Source organism: Nicotiana tabacum, chromosome 18 (genome assembly GCF_000715075.1).
Source record: "Nicotiana tabacum cultivar K326 chromosome 18, ASM71507v2, whole genome shotgun sequence".
Taxonomy (NCBI): Eukaryota; Viridiplantae; Streptophyta; class Magnoliopsida; order Solanales; family Solanaceae; genus Nicotiana; species Nicotiana tabacum.
The window spans coordinates 120,983,336-120,989,224 of NC_134097.1; the positions used below are offsets into that span (position 1 = coordinate 120,983,336).

At 38.6% G+C, this 5,889-nt stretch overlaps 1 non-coding gene across 1 annotated transcript; it reads right to left on the reverse strand.

Annotated features, from left to right (window-relative positions):
- Positions 1 to 4,576: 4,576 nt before the first annotated feature.
- On the reverse strand, positions 4,577 to 4,657 carry TRNAL-AAG (transfer RNA leucine (anticodon AAG)). Its single transcript has one exon. It is a non-coding gene; the product is annotated as a tRNA-Leu (tRNA).
- Between the last annotated feature and the right edge of the window lie 1,232 nt (positions 4,658 to 5,889).

The following is a 5,889-nucleotide window of genomic DNA, read 5'->3' on the forward strand; positions in this document are numbered from 1 at the left end:
CAGATTTGCATCCAAGCCCCCGAGGGACACAGACCGGGAATCGAGATCAAACAAGGAAAGATATCAGTCATATGTCGATCGGAGAAGCAATGGCCTGGGTCGTAACACTCCTCGATTTGATCGGACAAATAATCGAGGCTGAAACTCTCAAGGACTCATGAGTAAGAGCGGATTCGATAAGCATACCGATCCCGCCGAGGCTCCTCGATTATCAGAGTACAATTTCAGCATAGATATGTCGGGATTATCTCAGCTATTAGGAGAATTAAACACACCAAGTGGCCCAGGCCTATACAGACCAATCCTTCTCAAAGAAACCGAACTTGATATGCAAGTATCATGGCACATATGGGCACCAAACAAATAGACAACTAAGGGAAGAAGTGGCTCGTTTGTTCAACTAGGGCCACCTTCGAGAATTCCTAAGTGATTGGGAATATCTCAACCTCACAACGATGCCCTGGTAATCTCTATCCTTTTAAATAAAATTCAAGTTAAACGTGTTTTAGTGGATCCAGGTAACTCAGCAAACATAATCAGATCGAGGGTCGTGGAACAACTCGGCGTACAAGATCGGATTGTACCTGCGTCCCGCGTCCTCAATGTCTTCAACATGGAAAGCGAAACAACAAAGGGAGCGAATATCTTGCCAGTAAATATAGCCAGGACCATACAAGACACTAGATTCCATGTCCTCGAAGGTGACATGAGATATAACGCACTCCTTACGACACCATGGATACACAACATGAGGGCAGTGCCTTCAACTCTTCACCAGATGATGAAATTTCCAACAAAGGAAGGAGTGAAAATAGTCTACGGAGAGCAACATGCTGCCAAAGAGATATTTGCAATCGAGGAAGTGGTGCCGATACCAGAGCCTTCGGCCTCGGAGAAATCGAGCACCAAAGATAAGCATGCGGCCAAATAGCAATCATAGCCCCCAGCCTCGATGGAGTTGGAGCAACAGGTAATTGAAGACGAAGATGAGGATTTCTTTACTCCCCGAACCTTCATCGTTCCCGAAGAATTTGATTCAACCAAATCAACTATCGAGGAGCTGGAGCAGGTCATTTTGATCGAATCTATGCCCAAGAAAAGGTATACCTGGGAACAGGATTAACCCTCGAACTTAGGAAAAAACTCATTCAATTCCTTATTGATAATATGGATTGCTTTGCTTGGTCCCATTTAGATATGATAGGGATTCCACCGTAAATCACCACGCATCGGCTAAGCACCGATCCCAGGTTCAAACCGGTGAAGCAAAAAAGGAGGCCTCAATCCGAGATAAAGCATGCTTTCATAAAGGATTAAGTAGCCAAACTTCTTAAAATAGGATCTATACGGGAGGTAAAGTACCCCGAGTGGTTAGCCAATGCAGTTGTAGTTCCTAAAAAAGGAAACAAACTTAGAATGTGTGTAGACTATAAGGACTTGAACAAAGCATGACCAAAAGATTCTTTCCCACTACCCAACATCGATCGTATAATTGATGCCATAGCCGGTCACGAGATCCTAACTTTTCTCGACGCCTACTCCGTGTACAATTAGATTCAGATGAACCCGGGGAACCAGGAAAAGACTTCGTTTATTACTAAATTTGGGACTTATTGTTACAATGTAATGCCTTTTTGGGCTAAAAAATGCAGGAGCTACAAGCCAACGCCTAGTTAACAAAATGTTTGAAGAAAAAATAAGTAAAATAATGGAAGTTTACATTGATGATATGTTGGTTAAATCCTTGAGCACAGAGGACCATTTGACTCATTTGCAAGAAACATTTGAAATCTTAAAAAAATACAACATAAATCTTAACTCGGAGAAATGTGTCTTCGGAGTCGGCTCGGGTAAGTTCCTTGGCTTTATGGTGTCGAATCGGGGCACTAAAATTAACCCCGATAAGATCAAGGCAATCGAGGACATCACAATCGTGGACAGTGTGAAGGACATGCAAAGGATGACCGGTCGAATAACTGCTTTGGGTCGATTCATTTTGAGGTCATCAGATCGAAGTAACCGGTTCTTTTCCTTGCTCAAAAAGAAAAAAAAATTCGCATGGACCCCTGAATGTCAACAATCCTTAGAAGAATTAATGCGATATCTGTCTAGCCCGCCTTTGCTTCACACCCCGAAAGTAGATGAAAAACTTTATCTATACTTGGTAGTGTCCGAGATAGCGGTAAGTGGGGTACTGGTTCAAGAAGAGCAAGGTACACCAATTTCCTATTTATTACGTAAGTTGAACTCTAGGAGATGTTGAAACAAGGTACCCTCACTTAGAAAAATTAGCACTTGCATTGCTAAGCACATCTCGAAAGTTAAAATCATATTTTCAATGTCATTCTATATGTGTATTAACCACCTACCCCCTTCGAAATGTTTTGCATAAGCACGAGTTATCGGGCCGATTTGCCAAATGGGCCAACGAACTTCGCAGGTACGGTATCGAATATCAACCCCGAACGACCATCAAGTCTCAAATCCTAGTTGACTTCGTGGCCGATTTTACGCCGACCCTCAAACCCAAAGTGGAGAAAGAATTCCTGCTATGGTCGGGTACAACATCGGGGGTATGGACCCTTTTCACGGACGGTGCCTCGAATGTGAAGGGGTCTGGGCTCGACATTGTCTTAAAACTGCCCACAGGTGATACCATTAGGCAATCTTTCAAAACTCCAAGATTAACTAACAATGAGGCCGAGTATGATGCCATGATTGCAGGACTCGAGTTGGCTATAAGCTTGGGAGTAGAGGTCATAGAGGCCAAGTGCGATTCTCTATTGGTGGTAAACCAAGTAAATAAAAGCTTCGAGGTTCGAGGTTCGAGAAGATAGAATGCAACGGTACTTGGATAAGCTACAGGTAACTTTGCACCGCTTCAAGGAGTGGACTCTAGATCATGTGCCTTGAGAACAAAATAGCGAGGCTGATGCACTTGCTAATCTAGGATCCTTGATCGAAGAAGATGACATCGTCCCAGAGAATGTTGTCCAATTATTGAGGCCTGTGGTTGAAGAGGGTCATACCGAGATAAATTCAACGAGTTTAAAATGGGACTGGGGGAATAAGTATATCGACTATTTAAAGAGTGGAAAACTCCCATCGTACCATAAAGAATCGAGGGCCTTACGAGCCAAGGTTGCTAGGTTTGCATTAGATGACGATAATCACGAAGAACATCTAGCATGTACAACTATCCAAATATAATTTCTTTTTTTACAAACTTACTCTTAGAAAACATTCAAAAGCTGCCAATTAATGCTCTTGAAGAATTTCTAGAATAATTTTAATATTTTATTTTCATTTGCTTTTAAATTTCTTTTGTAAAATAAATTAGTCCTTAGATAAGAACTTTGATATACAGAGCCAATAATATGTAAATAAGTTCTGGGGTGATATGCACATTTTTATATCTTTTACAACATGATCAATCCAATTTACATGATTTCGGCGTAGGTCTTAGAAGCAACAAGTTATTTCAGTAATTTGTTTTTATTTCAGTAATGTGTTTACTCTCGTAAAAAGGGACTTTAATGTACTAATATATTGTTTCTTCTCATTTTACTTATACTAGTTTTAGGGTACGCGCTTTGCGCGTGTAACCCATACCAATAAATATAAACTTTTAAAATTATATAAATATTAAATGTATAATTGACACGCAATTATTAAGTGTCATTTTGAAAGTACCTCTAGAACTTGATGTTGAGTTAGTGGTTATAATAATTGTAAATACTGAGATAATTTATATCTAATTATAGAGTTTTTAGAATGTGTATTTGTATTTTAATACATAATATTTTGTAGAATGCCAAAACCAAAATTATATAGCTTGAGTTTTATACCTTTTTGTTGATATGAAATCCTTTACTGTTTTAATATAATTACCTTTTTTATCCTACACCTAAAACTAAATGGAGCTGAAAGTGACGAAGATTTCATTTACAAAAAAAAAAAAAAAAGATCCTAAATCTAAAAACAATATAAAGTGGCCGAAACTTCCCTAATATAAATTGAAAATACTTGAAATTTGGTACTCGTAAAATTTAAATGGAGTTGAAAATAAGGACTTCTAAAGGAATTGAAAAATCAAAGTTCTAAAAGGTAAAAAAAATAATTAAATGACTAATCCTAAATATTAGGGAATTAATTCAAATAACTATTCTAAATATTTGAAAAATAATATTTGAAAAATAACTAAATGACTATTTTATCCAGTATGAACTATATTTTTAAAGGGTAAAAACAAACGAACGATATTTCGCTAAAGACCTTCGTGCTTTTAATATAGCATAGATATTTGCAGTTAATTCTTTAATTTCAATAAGACGAGATATTAGTTAGATGCTAAATAAGATGTTGGAATTGTTATTCTTGATGATTTTATGGTGTGTATAATATGATATGATATCCCACATTTCAAAAAAGGGAAGAATGCTTTATTGAATTAAGACAAGTAAGATATTCGGAGACACTGCGGCATATTCCATAGTCAAATAGTATGACAAATTAAACATTAATTAATGAAATCCGAAAAAGAACAAGACATCGCTAATACTTCAAAAAATGGCAATGTTGAGAGTGGGATTTGAACCCACGCCCTTTCGGACCAGAACCTTAATCTGGCGCCTTAGACCAACTCGGTCATCTCAACATTCTTGCCTATGATAGCTCTTTAATCTTATCTTAACATAATTCCAACAGATACCGCATTATCTGCATCACCAATTCTATGCGTATAATGTGTTCCATAACCTTTCATTTAGTTTCGGAGTTAGAAGCTACTACATATAGATAACGTCCGATTTCAATATCCTCTTTCGCAAGAATACTTGGATAGACATAGTTTAGATTGATGTTATTGACAAAACTAAGAAGAGGATGGGTAAGATGTAAGACCATAATGTAAAGATATTCTGGCTATGCGAAATATTCCTAGCTTAACTAATCTAAGTGATCTGCTACTACTATCAGATAGTGGAAACAAATAATAACTTCGGTACTGTTTGACTCAAAAGATTTCGAACTCTTTTTAATCAAATCAATCAAGGATGAAGGGGTAAATCGTAGCCGAAGATAATAAACTCTAGGATGACAATAGTAGAAAGATGATAATAGTAGAGAGATGATAATAGTTCAAGGCCAGTGGTTCTTTCTCCCCCCCATCCCCTTTTTACAAGACTTTCACCCTTCTTATATACTGAGGGGTTTTCCCATAATCGTATGGATGACAAATTAAGAAATATCTAATGAATATTCCCTGGGTCACCTAGCATGCCAAATTTACTGTCGATGCGGTGGTATCTCTCCTTCCTTCACAGGGTCGTATCTCTTTCTCGACTCATAGATTTTTGGTCGTTTGCCGTACCCACCATAGGTCGTGGTCAATCAAATTCGGACCTATACAATTAGTCCTCCGCTCGTCGAGGTCGCAACTGGATACGTCCTCGATGAGCGAACTCGATGCCTCCCTTAGGAGGAATTTGACTCGTCGGGATATTATGACGTGGCCAGCGAGAGGTGGTTGTCATATTGGGAGGAATATCGAAGAGTACACGCTACTCGGGGTGACGTCAGCTTCTATATGCGTCATCATTACGCGGATTTCTGAGGTAAAGATTGACGGTTTGGCGCTTGGTTTCCCGCACTGATTTGAAACCTGCCTCCTCGATTCTGGCGCCACCCAACCCTATAAATAGGTGAAGGGTTCGATTCCTTTGAAAAACTTTGGCCATTCTTGATAATTCTTCAGTCTCCTTCTTCTGCTTTTACATTTCTTTATTTCCGTTTTTGGCCGGAAATTTCCTTCTCTTTTACTCTATTTGTGTAACTACCGCTTCTTAAACAAAATCATGCCAAGGTCTCGTCGTACTAATAAGGCCGCTC